At 40.1% G+C, this 22,266-nt stretch overlaps 1 protein-coding gene across 6 annotated transcripts in view; it reads right to left on the minus strand.

The window, feature by feature from the left end:
* Positions 1-22,266, minus strand: part of LOC106612708 (spectrin beta chain, non-erythrocytic 4) — a 75,800-nt gene that overhangs the window by 17,838 nt on the left and 35,696 nt on the right. The gene's annotated exons all lie outside the window — the stretch shown is intronic.

The following is a 22,266-nucleotide window of genomic DNA, read 5'->3' on the forward strand; positions in this document are numbered from 1 at the left end:
CACTACGAGATCACGTTCGCAATACCAATCTGTTATTGAATGATAATTACATAAAGTGTGGCCATTGCGTTTGGCTGGTTGTGTCCACGGAAGCTATTGTGTCAATATTACTCCATGTGTGAAGGCCTGGAGGCATAAATCTGCCTGGGAGGACCAGACACAGTCACGTGATTCGGCTGGGGGGTGCAATGGCCAGCAGGCACCAAGAGGATCCAACATGTATCAATGAGCGTTTTGAAGGAAACGTCAAGCTTTGTGAAGATTGTCCTACGTCCTTCGTCACTTGATCTAAAGCCATGCCTTGTAATGAAGCCAGACATTGTCTATGAAACTGATTCTGGGAAGCACATTTATTCATGGAATATTTATGTGTGGATAGTGATGTCCTTTTGATGGTTGATCACCTGGGGAAGTAAAGAAACATGTTAGAGATTGTGGTCGCTCGCCGACAATTGGTTGAGCGTGCAAACCTGTCGTTGTGCGTCGCCCAGGCCAGCATATAACTCTTTGGGCTCGATATTCGGGTGGCGTTAAGGGTGTCACTAGTGTCAAGCGCACGCTCTTTGGCAATATCGACTTGTAAAAGCCTGCGCTCTTCTATTTTCCAACCCTGGCGGCAGAGTTGGTCATTTACCTGTCTTATATCAGCTTGCTTGCGCTGAGGTGGGAGGGGTGGAAATATTTCAGGCGTGACCCTAAAAACGCACGCCAATGTGCCAATTTCAAGCAGCGCTCCTGGTGATACTTAAGACTCACCAAAAGCTGGTCTTAGCAGTACCGCAATTGGTTTTGACATCGATTTTGCCAGCGGAGGCGCACAGTAGCGTAATCAGTAGCCTATAACCAATGTATTATGAATATATAAAGAGCAGCAAAACAGTGCAAGCATCCTTCTGCCTAAGAGCCCTTAGGCCTACTGTACGTGTGCACATATTGACTTATGCTCACGGAACGAGAGATGCGATTCATGATGTCTTCACCGTCCATGGGTTTATGGTGAGAACGTACATGGCTCAAATGCAATGCAATTTTGTCTGCTATTTCTGGAGATGTGCAAAAATGATCTGTAAGATAGTTCCATGATGTTTATAAAACATGACATTTGCGAGCAATATAACGGTGTGTGGATATTCCACCTTTTCTCTTTATATTGGATCTTTATCCAGCTCCTGTCAAACGTTTGGGTGTCTGTAAAACCCTCCATAGTCTAAGTTGGCTTGTCTGTATTATACAACCGCGGGGAGAAATTATAGTGACTGTAACTATATTTAGTGATAGCCTGTTTAAAATAAGTTGTTTCATTTAATTAGAATTTGATTAGAATTATACACTGTCTTTTTAGGCCTAGTGAATTTAATCTTACTTACTGCCTACGTTTGGCATGTTCATGTCCAGACTGCAATTTACAGTAGGCCTAGCCCCTATATCAGTGCAAATGCTATAGCCTACTAAAAAACAAAAAATATGTTTTATGTGAGAAGTAGGCATTGGTCTGACGCCGAAAAATAAATGACATTCACATGAGCACCACGATGAGTATTTCACCCATGCTCTAACAAGGTTTTCCAGCACACAGCTTTGACCTACTACAGAAACTACAGTGCATTCAGAAAGTATTCATACCGTTTGACCTAGTACACATTTTGTTGTGTTACAGCCAGAATTGAAAACTGATTCATTTTAGTATTTTGGGGGGAATTTCTTTGCAAATGTATTGAAAATGAAATACAGAAATATCGAAATTACAGTGCATTCGGAAAGTATTCAGACCCCTTGACTTTTTCCACATTTTGTTACAGCCTTACTCAAAAATGTATTATAGTTTTTTTCTCTCATCAATCTACACACAATACCCCATAATGACAAACCAAATACAGGTTTTTAGACATTTTTGCAAATGTATAAAAAAAACAACAACTGAAATATCACATTTATATAAGTATTCAGACCCTTTACTCAGTACTTTGTTGAAGCACCATTGGCAGCAATTACAGCCTGAAGTCTTCTTGGGTATGACGCTACCAGCTTGGCACACCTGTATTTGGGGAGTTTATCCCATTCTTCTCTGCAGATCCTCTTAAGCTCTGTCAGGTTGGATAGGGAGCGTCGCTGCACAGCTATTTTGAGGTCTCACCAGAGATGTTTATCGGGTTCAAGTTTGGAATCTGTGTGGGCCACTGAAGGACATTCAGAGACTTGTCCCGAAACCATTCCTGCATCGTCTTGGCAGCGTGCTTAGGGTCATTGTCCTGTTGGAAGGTGAACCTTCGCCCCAGTCTGAGGTCTTGAGCGCTCCGGAGCAGGTTTTCATCAAGGATCTCTCTGTACTTTTCTCCATTCATCTTTCCCTCGATTCTGACTAGTCTCCCAGTCCCTGCCACTGAAAAACATCCCCACAGCATGATGCTGCCACCACCATGCTTCACCGTAGGTATGGTGCCAGGTTTCATCCAGACCTGACGCTTAGCATTCAGGCCAAAGAGTTCAATCTTGGTTTCATCAGACCAGAGAATCTTGTTTCTCATGGTCTGAGAGTCCTTTAGGTGCCTTTTGGCAAACTCCAAAAGGTCTGTAGTGTATTTTACTGAGGAGTGGCTTCAGTAAAAGGCTTGAATGGTGGAGTGCTGCAGAGAAGGTTGTCCTTCTGGATGGCTCTCCCATCTCCGCAGAGGAACTCTGGAGCTCTGTCAGCGTGACAATCGGGTTCTTGGTCACCTCCCTGACCAAGGCCCTTCTCCCCCAATTGCTCAGTTTGGCCGAGCGGCCAGCTCTAGGAAGAGTCTTGGTGGTTCCAAGCTTCTCCATTTAAGAATGATGGAAGCCACTGTGTTCTTAGGGACTTTCAATGCTGCAGAATGTTTTTAGTACCCCCCTCAACACAATCCTGTCTCAGAGCTCTACGGGCAATTCCTTCGACCTCATGGCTTGGTTTTTTTCTCTGACATGCACTGTCAACTGTGGGACCTTATATAGACAGGTGTGTGCCTTTCCAAATCATGTCCAATCAATTGAATTTACCACAAGTGGACTCCAATCAAGTTGTAGAAACATCGCAAGGATGATCAATGGAAACAAGATGCACCTGAGCTCAATTTCGAGTCTCATAGCAAAGGGTCTGAATACTTATGTAAATAAGGTATTTCTGTTTTTTATTTTTAATACATTGCAGAAAATTATCAAAAACATTTTTTGCTTTGACATTATGGGGTATTGTGTGTAGATTGATGAGGGGGAAATTTAAAAAAACAAAATTGCAGAAAAGGATATAACGTAACAGAATTTGGAAAAAGGGAAGGGGTCTGAATACTTCCCGAATGAACTGTACTGTACATACAGTAAGTATTCACACCCCTGAGTCAATACATATTAGAATCACCTTTGGCAACAATTACAGATGTGCGTCTTTGTGGGTAAGTCTTTGCACACCTAGATTTTGCAATATTTGCACATTATTCTTTTTAATACTCTTCAAGTTCTGTCAAGTTGGTTGTTAATCATTTCTAGACAGCAAGTCTTGTCTTAGATTTCTATTCCGATTTAAGTCAAAACTGTAACTATAGGTCACTCAATGTCATCTTGGTAAGCAACTCCAGTGTATATTTGGCCTTGGGTTTTAGGTTATTGTCCTGCTAAAAGGTGAATTTGTCTCACAGTGTCTGATGGAAAACAGACTGAACAAGGTTTTCCTCTAGGATTTTACCTGTGCTTAGCTATTCTATTCTGTTTATTTAAAAAATCTCCCTAGTCCTAGCCGATGACAAGAATACCAATAACACGATGCAGCCACCACCATACTTGAAAATATGAAGAGTGGTACTCAGTGATGGATTGTTTTGGATTTGTCTCAAACATAACACTTTGCATTCAGAACGTAAAGTTAATTCCTTTGCCACATTTTTGGCAGTTGTACTTTTTTTTATTGCAAACAGGATGCATGTTTTGGAATATTCCTTCCTCTTCGGCAACTGAGTTAGGAAGCAAGCCTGTATCTTTGTAGTGATTGGGTGTATTGATACACCATCCAAAGTATAATTAATAACTTCACCATGCTCAAAGAGATATTCCGGTGCCCCCGCACATTGACTCTGTACCGGTGTCCCCTGCATATAGCCTCATTACTGTTATTTTACTGCTGCTCTTTAACGATTTGTTATTTTATTTTTTACTTAACACTTATTTTTCTTAAAACTGCATTGTTCGTTAAAGGCTTGTAAGTAAGCACTTCACTGTTGTATTTGGCGCATGTGACAAATAACATTTGATTTGATTTGATGTGATATTCAATGCCTGCTTCTTTTTACCTAATCAATCCAATAGGTGCCTTCCTTTCCTAGGCAGTGGAAAAGCTCCCTTGTCTTTGTGGTTGAATCTCTTTTTGAAATGCATTGCTTCACTGAGGGACCTTACAGATAATTGTACAGTATGTGGGGGGTAAAGAGGTGAGGTAGTCATTTAAAAATCATGTTAACGTAACGGTCGTCGTATGGAGTAGACCAAGGCGCAGCGGGTTGAGTGCTCTTATTTACTTTTATTAGAACACTTAACAAAACAAGAAAACGAACGAACGACAAACAGTCTTGCAGGCTACACACAGCAATGCAAAAACAACTTCCCACAAACGACAGGTGGAAAAAGGGCTACCTAAGTATGACTCCTAATCAGCAACAACGAAGTACAGCTGTTCCTGATTGAGAGCCATACCAGGCCAACACAAAGAAATATACAACATAGAAAAACCATAGAAATACAAAACATAGAACAATACCCCAAAACCCCGACAACACAAAACAAACACACCCCTCCCACGCCCTGACCAAACTACAATGACAAATAACCCATTATACTGCTCAGGACGTGACAGTTAAACATGATTATTGCAAGCATAGAGTCCATGCAACTTATGAGACTTGTTAAGCGCATTTTTACTCCTGAACTTATTTAGACTTGTCATAAAAAAAAGGGTTGAACACTTATTGACCCAAGACATTTCAGCTTTTCATTTTTAATTAATGTTTAAAAATGTCTTAAAACATAATTCCACTTTGGCATTATGGGGTATTGTGTCTAGAGCCAGCGACACAAAATGTCCATTTAATCAATTTTAAATTCAGGCTGTAACACAACAAAATTTGGAAAAAGTCAAGGGGTGTGAATACTGTCTGAATACACTGTATGTTGGTCTATTGTACTTCCAACAATGTGTAGGCAGGTTGTTCCAACCTTCTCAAGCAGCCTAATTCATACTATTAGAGGAGGTGCTCCCACAATAATGTGATTGTTTTTGTTCATTCACTCAGTACCGTGTGAATGTTAATTTCTCTTGCTTGTAAAAAAAAAAAAAAACATCTATAACAGTTCCATTTAATCACATAGCTAACTAAGTTAGCAAGCATGGCGTTTTCTTTTGACTACGCACAGGTCGCGCAAGCAAGCAATGATCATCATGATTACCTGGATGCTTCATGTGCAACCCCTGCTACTTGTTACTTGTGGATGGCGACTTCAGGTTTTCGGTAACACATTGAAATGTAACTTGACACTGTGTTTATCAGCCAGTGCAAATGTGGATCATAATGACAAAAAGAAAATTGCATTGACATTAATGCATAAGGTAAGGGGATCGAATTTGCTCTGGGTCTTCAAACAACGACACGTCTGTTCTGACGTGCGCATGTACTATGAATTAGCAGCGTGGCAGATTTCCCAAAGTTCCCAAAGTCTGGTGTGTCTAACTGGCTACAATAGCAGCTAAGGACATTCGCTAGCTTATTTGTTGATGTCCGGGTCAGCAGTTTAAACATTTTGCTACACCCACAATAACATCTGCTAAATATGTGTATGTGAACATTTTATTTGATTTTATTTGGATTTCAGCCATATGAAAAATCTCCCATAGCACAATATACCTTGCTTGCTAACTATCTTCCTTTTGCTTCTCATCTAACCGGTGTTAGATAGCTAGCTACAGCTGCTAGCCTTATACCAGCTAGCTGCTACTGTTTCGCAGCAACCGAGTTGCACCCGGTTTTAGAACTCTGAGATTCAGCTGAAAAGATAGTCAGAAATGCTACAAAAAGGTAGCACATCATTGGTTTATATTGGGCAGAAATGTGCACGTGAGAGCGGTAAATTGTGAATTGAATCAAAACTGTTACACCTAAAAACGTATTCAGTCAAATGGATCTAAGTCTAATGGTCATCTTATGGACGATGTATTGGCGTACACATGATGGTTGGGAGATTTGAATTTAACCTTGAGATTCAAAAATGTTAGCGCAACTATAATGTTTTACAATGCATTTCCATATTGAAGCAATGCAATTAGAATAATGTAGACTGCAAACATGTTAAAAATATTTAGCAAATATGGGGCAGGGTATTTAACGGAATAGGCTATAACGGACTAATATTCAAATTGGAGTTGATGACAACGCTCTGATTGGCCAGTGAAGGGCCAAGCTTCGACAAACCCACAACTTGATTATTCATTAAAACCCAACCCTTTCGCGCCACCGCCAGCTACTGCGCCCATAATTCTGATTGTGAAAATGGCACAAATATTTCTGACACACCCCCGAACCTAATCCGCTACCGCCAGCGCTAAGATTTACCATTGCTTTAGGTTTGTCAAAATAGAGCCCTTTATGTTCACATATTTATCGATCATAAAGCAGAACTACAATGTGAGCATGTTTGACAAATTAAACGTTAAGGTTAATCTAAATGTAAATGATGACCTTGATTTTTCTTGTTGATTGAAGAGGGTTCTGTTCATTTCCTCTGAGAATTGATGGGCAAATGGGCGCGTTCCAGCGCATGGTTAAAGGTACGGTTAATGCAGTAGTAGCTTATTCCGGGGGGACGTACATGTTTATATCCCAGATTGTGTTTCTGCTCTAAAGCATGGAATAGTACCTGTATTGAAGTGTGTGCTAGGAAAATACTTACACGTTTGTTAACCGAACATGTTTGGTATTTCATGCCAACTGGTAATTGATCATGATATCAATTGGGTTGTTCTCATTAGTCAAATGCATTATGGGTAGTGTTATTTAAACCCTTTCATTTCCTTGTTAGAGAGAGAGAGAAAGGGTAAAGTCGGCATACTTCTGGGTTTGCAGGTATTATTGAAATCTGGGTTATTCATTTGTGCTCTATTTGATTTAGTTCATGTTCCATGTGTTGCAACATCCAGTTTATTATTTTTGTATGTGTTGTACAGTCGCTGGCTAAGTCTTGCAAATAAAAAGCCTAAATCTGGCAAGAAAAATCTGATCTGTATTACTGTCTCCTCACTGTTAAAATCCTACCACTTGTTCAACTTCACAAGCCTACATATTGTAGCACAGTATCCTGTATTAAGAAAAGCAAAAATGTAGCCAATATATTGTGAATTGGTGCTACAGCGTTACAGCAATGTTCCACTAACCGTTATGAGAACACTGTGATAGCTGTGTATTAGCAATGTCCTGACAGTGCTGGAACATGGAACTGTATGACATAATTGTCTGCCTCCCTCTACCTCACTGCTATGTGCTGTAGTCGAGGAGGCTCTGACTGTTCTCCCTCTCTGCCTGCTCTCTTCTCACTCTCCATCTCGGCTCACACGCCCCTTATATTGCAGCGCCGGCAAAAACACATGGGTCAAACTCTACTCCCAAAGGGGTTAAGAAAAGAGGGTGAGTGTGTGTGTAAGATGCTAGTTGTGGGACGCCAGGGACCTAAACAGATGGAGTTGCAATTATAAAATGCAGTGCTTATGTTGTTGTTATGGCATCACTAATGATGTAGTGTCAGGGTAGCTACTGGTAATGATGACTGCTTTCCATCATACATAATCCCGAACACACGCACGCATGCACGCATGCTCAATGCACACACCACACACACACCAAAACAAAAGAGAGAGAGTCACTTTTGCAACTTGTCCCGGAGGTCCCTTGTAAAATAGTAAGGGGCCAATGAATTAACTGAGAAACGAGGGGAAAGGGAAGAGGATATTGTTAGAATAATTTGTATGTGTTAAAATAATGACTAAATTGTTCCACTCTGTTATTATAGAATATGGAGATAGGTTTAAGAATAATGGGATGATAAAATTAGGATATGGGGAGATCGGTTAGGATTGTAACATTTTAAGGTTATATTCCTTAGTAGGGATGTAAACTGAGTGAAGTTGTAGATTAGGTAAAAGAAAAACATTGGATAGGTTTCAAACCAAGAGGGTCATAAAGGGGGAGGGGAGGTGAAAGCCTTGAAGAATGTGGCCAGTTTTTATGGTTCTTTGTGGTGAGTGGAAAAGTACTGGTTGTTGGAGAAGGGAGTGGTCTAAAGATAAGAATGTGTTTGTATTATAAAAGGACTGAGTCTTGATTTTTGACTTTAGAACGTTCTCTGAACAAAACTGTACAGACCTTTTGCAGAAAGCTGAGTCCTTGCCTAATTATTCTTAACCAAGTGTCTTACAAACCTTGGGGATTAGTCAAGGGTTATTGATTGTTCATTTTTATCATTGGGATTCGAAAATTCCCTTAACAATTGGTCCTTCGAGCCGGATTTGAACCAGCGACCTAAGGATAAAGGAGTACTATGAAAACGTAATATAGAAGGCGACATATTAATAACGATTGAAAATATGAGGGTAACCTAAAAATAGAGCGTGTGAAATGAGATATTAACCGAGTCAAAAGTCATAAGAAATGTTAAATCGTATGTGTGTAAGACCGAATACTCTATTGTCTATAAGTAGTGATAGAAATATTAATCAGCCAGACACATAAACGTTAATTCGCTCACGTGTGAGACTAATATTCGATAAAAGATCACCTCTATAGATAGGTTTAAACTAGGTCAGAGACGTAATGGTATGAATATAGATCGCCTATCGAAATACGTTACAGAGGGATAGTCTGACTATTCCGAGAGGGAGGAATTAATGGTTAATGATTTGAGTAGGTCAGAGAGGTAAGATCTAATATTCTATCAAAAAGTTATAAAAATAATTCATCTGAATTCCTAGAAGGGTAACAACGGGAAGAGTTAACTAATAATAGGTAGTAAAACCTCCAAAGAGGTCCCGGAATTAAGCGGGGAGGAGAGATATGAAAGGAAGGGAAAGAAAGTAGCCAAGAGTATCGAATGGCCACTCTAGGAGAGACAGCCGAGAAGGTTGGAGGTGAGAAAAGACAAAGGACCCGTAAGAGAGATATAGTAAGTGCTGTAGGGGGAATAGTACACCCAAAGACAGAAATAGAGGGGTTTAGGGAGGACATGGAAGGATTGACCGAAAGTTTTAAACTAAATACTGGGGAGCTGGAATGAGCAGTTAGACAGATAGTGGGAAAAGATTGGGCAGCCGTGAAGGGAGACTGGAACCCAGGACAGGGGGACAGAGTTGTTCTGCAGTGGACTGCAGAGGGAAATTATCAGGATAAACTCAATCAGTTGTGTAATAATCTTAGGGATCATTATCACAGGCATGCAGATTTTTCAAAAATTCAGGAATGTAGACAGGGAGACAGTGAAACAGTTAGTCAATATTTGGAAAGATTGAGGGACGTGTTTAATACAAATAGTGGACTGATCCAACCTGGCCCTGGGAGAGGAGGAGATGGGCCATATCACCAACAGCTAAAAATAGCTTTCTTGAGTGGTATGAGACCTGAAATTTGCCAAGCAATAAAAAAGGCTCTGGTTGGGTGGGGAACAGCTACATTGGCCGAAGTAAAGAGGTATGCGATTCACCATGAACAGAATGAAAGGGAGAAGAAAAGTAAGAAAGACCTGAAAGGAGCAGAATACCTAATAGATTCTCTTGGGGAAGTTATAGGTCAGAATAAGGGAGGCTTTAAGGGAAGTGGACTAGACAGAGAAGATCAAAAATGGCCATGGTCTGATAATAGGAGATGTTATAATTGCGATAAAACAGGACATTTTGCGAGGGAGTGTAAGGGGCCGTGTTCAAGATGTAATAAAAAGGGACATATCTCACGGGACTGTAAGGCACCTCCAAGAGAAGGAAGGCAAGAACAGAAAGAAGGAGAGCATCTGATACTAACTCTCGAGATAATTGTAGATAAACATAAAGGAGGCTTCAAGGAAAAGAAAAGTAAGAAAGAACAGACAGGAGCGGAATATTTGATCGCCACTCTTGGGGAAATTGCAGGAAAGATTTTAAAGAGAAAGGGGGAAACAGGGAGAGTAGAAAATGGATAGAACCAGATGATAGAAAGTGTTTCAATTGCAATAAGACAGGACATTTCGCCCGGGAGTGTAAGGCACTCTGTAAACATTGTGACCGAGTAGGAAAAAAAAAATTGCAACACTAAGAATTAGCATTGGTGGTTCAGAGGTAGAATCTTTGCCTGCCATGCGGGAGGCCCAGGTTTGCTTCCCAGCCTATGCACCAATGGATTAAAATTTGAGTTACTAACTATCATTCAATTATTGGTATGTTTTGCCTGGAAAGATAAGGTTGTTATAGTGTTTGTTTAAGATATAAACCAAACGTTTTGATAGCTTGTTTAGTTCAAATTGAAAGATGAATGCAGTCAAAATAATAGCGAGGCGAATTCGATAAAGTACGTTGACTGTTGTCTAAATAGCCTGCTGAGAGGACATATAGAGAATGGGAGTTGTATTTAAATAACTGAATCAAGGAAGAGACAGTTACCTAAATTTAATGAATTATAATGAACATATGTTTTAATCTTACGACAGAGGTAAGGTAGAATGTTGTTTGAGTAGAGGTTATATTTTTGTCAACTGGAAAAAATAGGTGAGCTAGTTGCGCTCGCTGGGATATATATTGCCTGTAAAGCGATTCAGGTCTGGATAGTTGAATCGTAAAAGTTGTGTGATAGTTTCTGGTTAATGATTCTTGGTTTGATTGTTTAGTTAACACCAGTGAATTTAGGCAGGAAGTTAATGAATTCTAACATTATAAATCTGTTTCCACTACTTGGAACAATGTTAGGTCAGTGAAGTGAATTGCAGGTTGAGTTAATTTTATTTTACAGGGACAGTTCACATTAATCACAGTAGTGTGTGTCTAATGGCAGGGTATTCCTATCAAACACTTTGAGAGCCTGTTTGAAGACAGACTGAAGGGGTTTTAAGGTTGTAAAGCAAGCTTGGGCTAAACTAGTCAAGGAGTAGGTTAACTTTTTATGGATAGGGGGCAGTATTTTCACGGCCGGATAAAAAACGTACCCGATTTAATCTGATTATTACTCCTGCCCAGAAACTAGAATATGCATATAATTATTAGCTTTGGATAGAAAACACTCCAAAGTTTCTAAAACTGTTTGAATGGTGTCTGTGAGTATAACAGAACTCATTTGGCAGGCCAAAACCTGAGAAGATTCCAAACAGGAAGCGCCCTCTCTGACCATTTCTTGGCCCTCTTTGTTATCTCTATCCAAAACAGGGGATCTCTGCTGTAACGTGACATTTTCTAACGCTCCCATAGGCTCTCAGAAGGCGCCAGAACGTTGAATGATGACTTTGCAGGCCATGGCTGAAAAACAGTAGCGCATTTGGTAAGTGGTCGATCTGAGAACAATGAGACTGGGGCGCGTCTCATTGTTTTTATTTTCAGTCTTTGAACAAAAACAACGACTCCCGGTCGGAATATTATCGCTTTTTTACGAGAAAAATCGCATAAAAATTTATTTTAAACAGCGTTTGACATGCTTCGAAGTACGGTAATGGAATATTTTGAATTTTTTTGTCACGAAACGCGCCGTGCGTGTCACCCTTCGTTACCCTTCGGATAGTGTCTTGAACGCACAACAAAACGCTGCTATTTGGATATAACTATGGATTATTTGGAATCAAACCAACATTTGTTATTGAAGTAGAAGTCCTGGGAGTGCATTCTGATGAAGAACAGCAAAGGTAATCCAATTTTTCTTCTAGTAAATCTGAGTTTGGTGAGTGCCAAACTTGGTGGGTGTCAAAATAGCTAGCCCGTGATGGTGAGCTATCTACTCAGAATATTGCAAAATGTGCTTTCACCGAAAAGCTATTTTAAAATCTGACACCGCGATTGCATAAAGGAGTTCTGTATCTATAATTCTTAAAATAATTGTTATGCTTTTTGTGAACGTTTATCGTGAGTAATTTAGTAAATTCACCGGAAGTGTTCGGTGGGAATGAGAGTTCTGAACGTCACATGTAATGTCACATGTAATGTAAAAAGCTGTTTTTAGATATAAATATGAACTTGATTGAACAAAACATGCATGTATTGTATAACATAATGTCCTAGGAGTGTCATCTGATGAAGATCATCAAAGTTTAGTGCTGCATTTAGCTGTGGTTTTGTTTTTTGTGACATTATATGCTAGCTTGAAAAATGGGTGTCTGATTATTTCTGGCTGGGTACTCTGCTGACATAATCTAATGTTTTGCTTTCGCTGTAAAGCCTTTTTGAAATCGGACAGTGTGGTTAGATAAAGGAGAGTCTTGTCTTTAAAATGGTGTAAAATAGTCATATGTTTGAAAAATGGAAGTTTTCGGATTTTCGAGGACTTTGTATTTCGCACCACGCCCATCATTGGATATTGGAGCAGGTGTTCCGCTAGCGGAACGTCTAGATGTAAGAGGTTTAAGTAGGGAAATTTCATAGATTTGAAGTAAAATATTGTATCTAAGGCATGTTCAATTGAGTACACATAACCATTGAAGAAGTTTATAACTAATGATTCATGATTTGAGGGTTACAGTGGAATTATTATTAGGTTTTGTTTATAGTCAACGTTTGGGGTTCTGAATCGATGTAATATAATGAAATGCTGACCAAGTGGTTGTTTTTTTCTGGGAAAAGGAGCGCTTCATCTTCTCTCTTAGGAATGTTTCCTAGAGAAACGATATCTTAAAGGGGTATACACACATGGCATTTTAGAATTTTTATTTTTAGAATTTTAATTAAAAACGTTAATTCTTTTGGATAAAGGAATATTTTGGGAACCTGAGATATAAATACGTTTTTTTGAATTTGTCTAATATAGTAAGAAACACTTCTGTGAAGGGGTGGTATGACTCTTGACCTCTATCATGGCGTTCCTTTGTGGTCTGATCAGCCTCATGGGAGGGCCATTTGGATAGTGAATTTAAGGTCATTTGAGATACTGATTTTAAGGTAATTTGTGTAATTGATAAATTATGATATAGTTTAAAGTTCTTAGACATATTTGGAATTTGAACCAATGGGAAGACAGAAATGGGCAAAGCCTTGGACTAAGGGTAGGCTTCCTTAAGTCTATTTTCCTAGAACCGTAAGGGTACAATAACTTTCCTTTGTGGAGTTGTTCAGATTAGTAAATTTGATCTGATTATGTTATTTGAATATCTTAGGACCAGTAGTGGTATTTTAATACATTATCTAGCTAAGTGTATTTTCCCTTAGAAAGTCAGCTGTTGTTGGATGCAGTGTACGATATTGAAAACAACAAGGCTGTGAAATTGATATAATAAGTATTATTATATGTTGTTATTGAATAAGGTTATTAAGTTAACAAGAATAAGTTTAAATAATGGTATACTTGTTTTAAGTATTTAGGATAGATTTTAAGTCTGAAGGAGTAAGAACAAATGAGGGAAAGATTTTGGTTGTTCCGCTTCCGGACATCAGACAGTGGAAAGACTGTCTGCTCCAGTGGATATGAAACATGAGATGTCGGGAGAGCAGGCATGCATTCCAATCCTGAACTCCAGGTTATGTCTAGATAACCTGTGGAATGATTCTGTCGAATGTGGTTGTCACCCCCACAGAAAGCCGAGGCCATAAAATAGATTACTCCCACCTTTGAAGACTTGGTAGAAGGGGTGTTATTACAGAAAGTGAGGCATAGTGCAGTTCTCCAAGGTTTTGGCCAAGAGAGCAGCCCCAGCTGGGAATTCCGCCATAAGAGGAATGGTAACCACTTCTGGTAAACCTATTACACATGCTCAGTTGATTTTGAACTTATTAGATGATGTACTTTTACCAGAAAAGTTAGCTATATGTAAGTGTGAGGTTCCTATTAAAGAGACGGATAAAATTAGCAATGGCAATAGAAAGGCAGATGAAGAAGCGAAAAAGGTAGGCCTTAGAACACAGACACCTACACAGCAATATTTGAAAGAGGAAGTAAACATAGATAAAACCCTACTAAAAGATAGTCAGTCTAGAGCACAAGTAAAGGAGATTTCTAAATGGGAAAAGTTAGGAGCTATCTATACTGAGGGAATTTGGTATAAGGATAAGTTGCCCATACTACCTAAGTCATTGTTTAGATATGCAGCAATATTGATGCATGGGCAAAGCACGTTTCAAAAGGGGGGATAATGGAAATAATTAGGAAACATTTCGAAACATACGTGATAACAAATTACTTAAAAAAATAAATAAAAATTGTTCAAGGTGTGTTATATGTGCATAGAATAATCTTCAAGGTAGAGGAAGAGCACCAATGGGAGAATACCCCCCAGGTAGAATATACATTCCAACAATTGGAAATGGACTTCATTGATATATTTTATAACCTATCCTGAAGTGAGGGAAAGAAGTGGTGTTTAGCAATAATAGATAAGAATAGTAAATGGGTAGAAGCGTTCCCAACTTACTTGGTGGACATGATTATGGTAGCTAAAATATTAAGACAGATATTATCCCTAGAGTGGTTTACTAGGATCTATTTTTTTAAATAATGAAATACAATTTAGCTAATCAGGTACAGCCTATAGAATGCCAGAGTTAAGGAGATTAGAACAAGCAGACATAGAAGTTGAAGATATACTAGCAGAACACATGAGAAGACTGTTTGTTAACCAAACCCGTATGTCCAAGATTTTGTGTCCAACAGGTGAAATACAGAAGGTGACACACGCAATACAGCCTGGAGACTGGGTGTGGATCCAATCTTTGAAACGAAAAGACTGGAAACAGCCCCGTTGGGAAGGACCCTACCAGGTTCTGTTAACTACTGCCTTTGCCATTAGAATAGCTGAGAGAGCCACTTGGGTCCACGTTACCCACTGCAAGAAGGTAGGAACACATACAAGCACTACTGATCACACACAGAGTTAGGAGAAGAACCGAGTACCAATAGGGTTCAGGGGTTACCTCCTTAACGAAGATTCCCTAATCCGACCTGTCATCACTGTGTGTGCTCCTAGAGTGTGAGTATGGGGTGGTTCCGGGCAGATAGGCTACAGGCAGGAGAGGGTTGGCGGTTTATGAGAATATGGGGGACCCTAAGCTGCATCATAGTACTAATAATATTGTTGATACATCCAGATCCACCATCAGTAGGCATAAATCGTACCGAATCTCTACCAGGGTTGAGAAGCAAAAGATAAACTACTCAGAATAAGGACAGGCAAGGAAGAACAACATATAAAATAGGGGTTAGAGAAGGACAAAACACGAGATTTAGGATGAGGGTACTAAATATGACTAACGGAAAGGGACACTGTTATAATGAGATAACTGACGACAACACCCCATTATACCTGTGTCAACCAACTAGGTCTATGTGTTCCTGGTCACAGGTGTTTAAACACATGGGGCAGGGAATATGAGACTAATATCTGGAAATGGAGTGCACGGTGGGGTGTTGAACGGAATAAGGACATTCCCTCATGTATGTTGGGAATAGTAGTAACTATATAAAATGTAACTAGTAATGACATGCAAATGAAGTATATGGCATGCGCTGATGAGTATGGCAAGGATACCTGCATATCATTTCAGTTGATAGACACTACAGGGAAATACACCGTAGTAAATCCGTTATTAGGAATTAATAATTCAGGTGGAAAATCCACTAGTCTACCTGATGTGAAGGATTTCCTTCTCCAGGAAAGGAACCAAGGGGAGATAGAAGGAATACCAGATGAAAATCTCTGGTTAAAATGGATGAATTACACGGCCAGGGCTCTGGGCCAAACTAATTGTTATGCATGTTCTACTGGGCGACCAACTATGTTGACTGCTCCAATGCAACAGACGATGCTTTCTTGTGTGTTAGACTTAGGATCTAATCAGGAGGTAAACTGTACAGGAATGGGGTTGGCCAGATTAAAGAGTGCAGCCAGCCAATCCACCTCAGTTCACTCTAACTCCTGGAGAGTATCAGTGTTATAGACACAGGAATGGTAGTAGGGATTTGGGAGATTTTAATGGATGTATGAAAGTAAGAAAGTAAGAAATGTAAGAAAGTAGTGAATGTGACAGACTTAGATTGGGAAGTGCAGGAGAAGATTCTTAACCTCACTGATGTATGGTGGGCATGTTCCGACCAAGGACGCATAAGGCAGATGTTACCAAAAGGGTGGGTAGGTACATGCGCCCCAGTGTTATTGGTACAACCAGTGAGGATTAGTCATCAACGGCCAGGGGTGAGTAAAATGGTAAGAAATAAGAGAAGTCTGGTCCTAGATGAGGGTAGCCCCATATGGATGGATTCCATAGGGATCCCTAGAGGAGTACCAGATGAATACAAGGCGTTGAATCAAATAGGTGAAGGGTTCACAACTACTTTCTTTTGGTGGGTCACGATAAATAAGAATGTGGATTGGATAAACTATATCTATTATAATCAACAAAGATTTGTAAATCAGACTAGAGATGCAGTGAAGGGAATCTCTGACCAATTATCCGCCATCTCTCTCATGACTTGGCAAAATAGGTTGGCTCTTGATATGTTATTGGCAGAGAAGGGCGGGGTTTGTAGAATGGTGGGGGGGGGGGTCATTGCTGTACTTTTATTCCAAATAATACATCACCAGAGGGGACTGTAACTAGAGCCTTGGCTGGGTTGACCACACTAAGTGATGAATGGGCTGAAAACTCAGGGGTGAATACATCTGTGACCGGTTGGTTTGATGAAATGTTTGGCAAATGGAAAACCATGGTAGCTACTATTGTGGGGCCTGCTATAGTTTGTATGGGTATGCTGGTATTATGTGGTTGTTGTTTTATTCCCTGTGTACGAGGTTTGGTGGGTAAGGCGTTGGAGAATGCAGTGACTCAACAGATGGTGAGGTACGGACCCATCACAGAGTCTGAACGAGATACAGATCTAGACCTGATGGACACCGTTGATACATTCAACCCTGAGGAGACGGAACTTAATGAGACAATTTTCAATGTTTGGAGACTGTTTATTCAATGAAGATCATGATACAAAATCCTGAACAGAAGAGTTATGATTGGAAGTAGTAGTAAACAGCCATCGATGAGTAGATGTTGTATATACATTTAATGATTTGATTGGGTATGATTTTATTTTCTAATAACAAATTGAAGTATCAGTGTGTAAAATTTAGTCAAAGGGTGGATTTTTTCAATAATTTGTATGTGTTAGAATAATGACTAAATTGTTCCACTCTGTTATTATAGAATAGGGAGTTAGGTTTAAGAATAATGGGATGATAAAATTAGGATATGGGGAGATTGGTTAGGATTGTAAAACTTTGAGGTTATATTCCTTAGTAGGGATGTAAACTGAGTGAAGTTGTAGATTAGGTAAAAGAAAAACATTGGATAGGTGTCAAACCAAGAGCGTCATAAAGGGGGAGGGGAGGTGAAAGCCTTGAAGAATGTGGCCAGTTTTTATGGTTCTTTGTGGTGAGTGGAAAAGTACTGGTTGTTGGAGAAGGGAGTGGTCTAAAGATAAGAATGTGTTTGTATTATAAAAGGACTGAGTCTTGATTTTTGACTTTAGAACGTTCTCTGAATAAACTGTACAGACCTTTTGCAGAAAGCTGAGTCCTTGCCTAATTATTCTTAACCCAGTGTCTTACAAACCTTGGGGATTAGTCAAGGGTGATTGATTGTTAATTTTTATCATTGGGATTCGAAAATTCCCTTAACAGATATAAGAGCCCATTGGGCTTTGGGTAGCAATAGCTTTGAGAGAAACAGCGGCAGGCCCCATTTATAAAATGTTCTACACTGCAGGGACAAGCACTAGATCCAATGATTACAATCCCCCCTTTTAAGCATCTTCAATTCTGCACTTCCAAAATTAGGTTAGACACCCACAGACACCGGTAGTTCTCACACCCAGTCTTCTCACCTGCATCAGATCCGTGTAATTAACACCTCTATTTATATGACATTTTCTCACATTTTAGTCATTTAGCAGATGCTCTTTCCAGAACATTTTCATACTTTATCTGTACAGTCATACATTTTCTGATACTCTTCATGGCAGCCCTTTAATATGTCACTTCCTGCTGGTTTCACTTCTTGGTTTCAGAGATATGGGAGAGAAGCAGGACAAATGAACTTCAAACATGAGTTACGCTGGGAGGGGACAGGCCTGGCAACCACTGCAAGCGCGGGCACATGTCCGTCCACTTGGCAAAGTTGCACCTTCCAACAGCTGCCAGGCATGTGACATCGGGGAGAAAATCCACCACGTAAAAATGTAAATCCCCTGACAGTTACAGGGTAAGAGGGTCACCTGCATCAAAAGGCTGGGGCGTTCAGTAACACCAGAGATTCTCCCTGCTATAAAGACCTATACTTTAGCTACTCAAAACCTTGGAGACAGTCCTAGACCCTTTCATACAGTTGAAGTCGGAAGTTTACATGCACTTAGGTTGGAGTCATTAAAACTTGTTTTTCAACCACTCTACAAATTTCTTCTTAACAAACTATAGTTTTGGCAAGTCGGTTAGGACATCTACTTTGTGCATGACACAAGTAATTTTTCAAGCAATTGTTTACAGACTGATTATTTCACTTATTATTTCACTGTATCACAATTCCAGTGGGTCAGAAGTTTTCATACACTAAGTTGAGTGTGCCTTTAAACAGCTTGGAAAATTCCAGAATATGATGTCATGGCTTTAGAAGCTTCTGATAGGCTAATTGACATCATTTCAGTCAATTGGAGGTGTACCTGTGGATGCATTTCAAGGCCTACCTTCAAACTCAGTACCTCTTAGCTTGACATCATAGGAAAATCAAAAGAAATCAGCCAAGACCTCAGAAAAAAAGTGTAGACCTCCATAAGTCTGGTTCATCCTTGGGAGCAATTTCCAAACGCCTGAAGGTATCATGTTCATCTGTACAAACAATAGTACACAAGCATAAACACCATGGGACCACACAGCCGTCATACTGCTCAGGAAGGAGACGCGTTCTGTCACCTAGAGATGAACATACTTTGGTGCGAAAAGTGCAAATCAATCCCAGAACTACAGCAAAGTACCTTGTGAAGATGCTGGAGGAAGCAGGCGCAAAAGTATCTATATCCACAGTAAAACAAGCCCTATATCGACATAACCTGAAAGGTCGCTCAGCAAGGAAGAAGCCACTGCTCCAAAACTGCCATAAAAAAAGCCAGACTGCTATTTGCAACTGCACATGGGGACAAAGATCGTACTTTTGTAGAAATGTCCTCCGATCTGATGAAGCAAAAATAGAACTGTTTGGCCATAATGACCATCGTTATGTTTGGAGGAAAAAGGGAAGCCGAAGAACACCATCCCAACCGTGAAACACGGGGGTGGCAGCATCATGTTGTGGGGGTGCTTTGCTGCAGGAGGGACTGGTGCACTTCACAAAATAGATGGATATATTGAAGCAACATCTCAAGACATCGGTCAGGAAGTTAAAGCTTGGTCGCAAATGGGTCTTCCAAATGGACAATGACCCCAAGCATACTTCCAAAGTTGTGGCAAAATGACTTAAGGACAACAAAGTCAAGGTATTGGAGTGGCCATCACAATGCCCTGACCTCAATCCTATGGAAAATGTGTGGGCAGAACTGAAAAAGCGTGTGTGAGCAAGGAGGCCTACAAACCTGACTCAGTTACACCAGCTCTGTCAGGAGGAATGGGCCAACATTCACCCAACTTATTGTGGGAAGCTTGTGGAAGGCTACCCAAAACGTTTGCCCGAAGTTAAACAATTTAAAGGCAATGCTACCAAATACTAATTGAGTGTATGTAAACCTCTGACCCACTGGGAATGTGATGAAAGAAATAAAAGCTGAAATAAATCATTCGCTCTGCTATTATTCTTACATTTCACATTATTAAAATAAAGTGGTGTTCCTAACTGACCTAAAACAGGGAATTTTTACTAGGATTAAATGTCAAGAATTGTGAAAAACTGAGCTTAAATGTATTTGGCTAAGGTGTATGTAAACTTCCGACTTCAACTGTATATAACCGATTTGCTTTGGGTAAATTGTTCGATAGAGAACACAGCTCTTGAAAATCCAGGAGGGGGAAAATAATGTTTCTTAGGACCACCCTAACTCAAACCAATATGGTTCTAACACTAGTGCCGACCCAACAGATTTATCACAGCTACAGCCTGCCAGGGCTGTCCCCTCAGGAAATTCTTGGGTAGTCTTATCTATACATTGGCTCTATGATATAGTCTTGAACTCACATAAGAACACCAACTTTCCCTTTACAGAGGGCTATGTTCGCCTACGGCGATCTCAGAGTGTTGCCGTTACTGAGAGAACTCTATAGGCAGGTCAGAGTGTACCAACACAGATGAGAAAATATATGAGACAGAATACCGGCGAAAACAGCCAGTATTACAAACTATTCTGATTTCATAGAAAAATGTAAGCTGTTTATGTACAATAGATCGTTTTCATCCATGAAAAAAAATCATGAATGCCAAATGTGAAACCTCTCCACTGTTATTCAATATTATTGTATAGCCTACAGTATTAATATAAGTCATGCAGTGTAGATTTAAATATTCAGAACAAAGGCTACTCCGATATTAATTTCTCAATCTGAGAACAAAACCATGGTCATTATCCTGGGTCATTATGGTCATTATCCTGAATCGTTGGTCTGAGTTTGAAATTGTCAAGCAAAGATAGTGTATATTCATGAACCACTATAGTTCTAAACATGAATGGATTCTGACCTAGATTCATCTCTAATATAAATATTATATTTTTAATTTGATTTTTCAGATATCAGGCATTTCCAACCCCCAGACTCTCTCACACACACAGAGCAGGTCACCAGTTGGCATGGCTTCAAATGAGCCACACACACACACACACACACACACACACACACACACACACACACACACACACACACACACACACACACACACACACACACACACACACACACACACACACACACAGTGCAGCTGTGTTACGGTGCATTTAGGGTGCCTGTCGCTCCACGTTTCATTTGTTTTCCCACCAACGCTGTGACGGAGCCCCGGGGGAGCACACTGTGTTTCTGTTTGGGTACACAGCATCGCTAGGAGACGTGGCTAATCATACTGTACCTAGAAATACTTTACTGTAAGAGGAGCTATATACAGATAACATGCTTCCAATTATTCTACTGAGATCATAGGCATGCCAATGGGTGTGCCTCCAAGCGATCGTTCCCTTGTACAGCAGCTGCAGTAAGCACCTTCCAATAACACTCCAGTATCTATCTATGCAGATGACCTGAATTTTAATCGAAAATGGATCGTACCACTTAGACTCAGCCTCGATGACGTCACTGCATTACAGCGGAGGCTGCTGAGGGGCTTATAATAATGGCTGGAATGGAGGCAATGGAATGACATCAAACACAATGATGTGGTTTCCATGTGGTTGATACCATTCCATTGACTTTATTCCAGCCATTATTATGAGCCGTCCTCCCCTCAGCAGCCTCCACTGCTACATTACACTTCTGGATATACTTAGGCCTAATGGCAACCATGTTCCCAAATCCATTTGCACAGTGTACAAATGCACAGTGTACGAACGGTCGGTGAAAACGTTCGCTTTTCCACGTCATGTGCCTCTAGTGCAGCCCTGTCCCGATTAGGGGGAATAGGATTGACATCACAGGGTATAATGAGCCACGTCCGAGCCAGTGGGTGTACTTGTACTACATGCCTAAAGCAATTATCCCACTGATGTTACAGTTTGTATCAGTCTGATGGGGCGAGCAGGGCCCACAGATATGATGTGGTGATGTGACCAGTGGAGATTTCAGGCAAAACTGTTCATGCTCATAGGCACATCAGGGCATCTCTGGGTTCATCAGAGCTCTTAGAGACTATTCCCTGACATTCAACCATCAACTCTCTGTGATTGTCCTTTAATTCAACTAATGGTGAACCAAATGGCAATTCTCGTCAAGTTTATGCTCGTTTGCTGTGTCACTCTCGAAACAGGCTTAGAAATAATCGTTTAAGCAAAACAAATCATTTAAGAGCATATCAAATCATTACGAACCACAAATATTGCAGATAATATTGTTATTTGATTA

The sequence above is a fragment of the Salmo salar genome, chromosome 09, assembly GCF_965601325.2.
Source record: "Salmo salar chromosome 09, fSalSal1, whole genome shotgun sequence".
Taxonomy (NCBI): domain Eukaryota; kingdom Metazoa; phylum Chordata; class Actinopteri; order Salmoniformes; family Salmonidae; genus Salmo; species Salmo salar.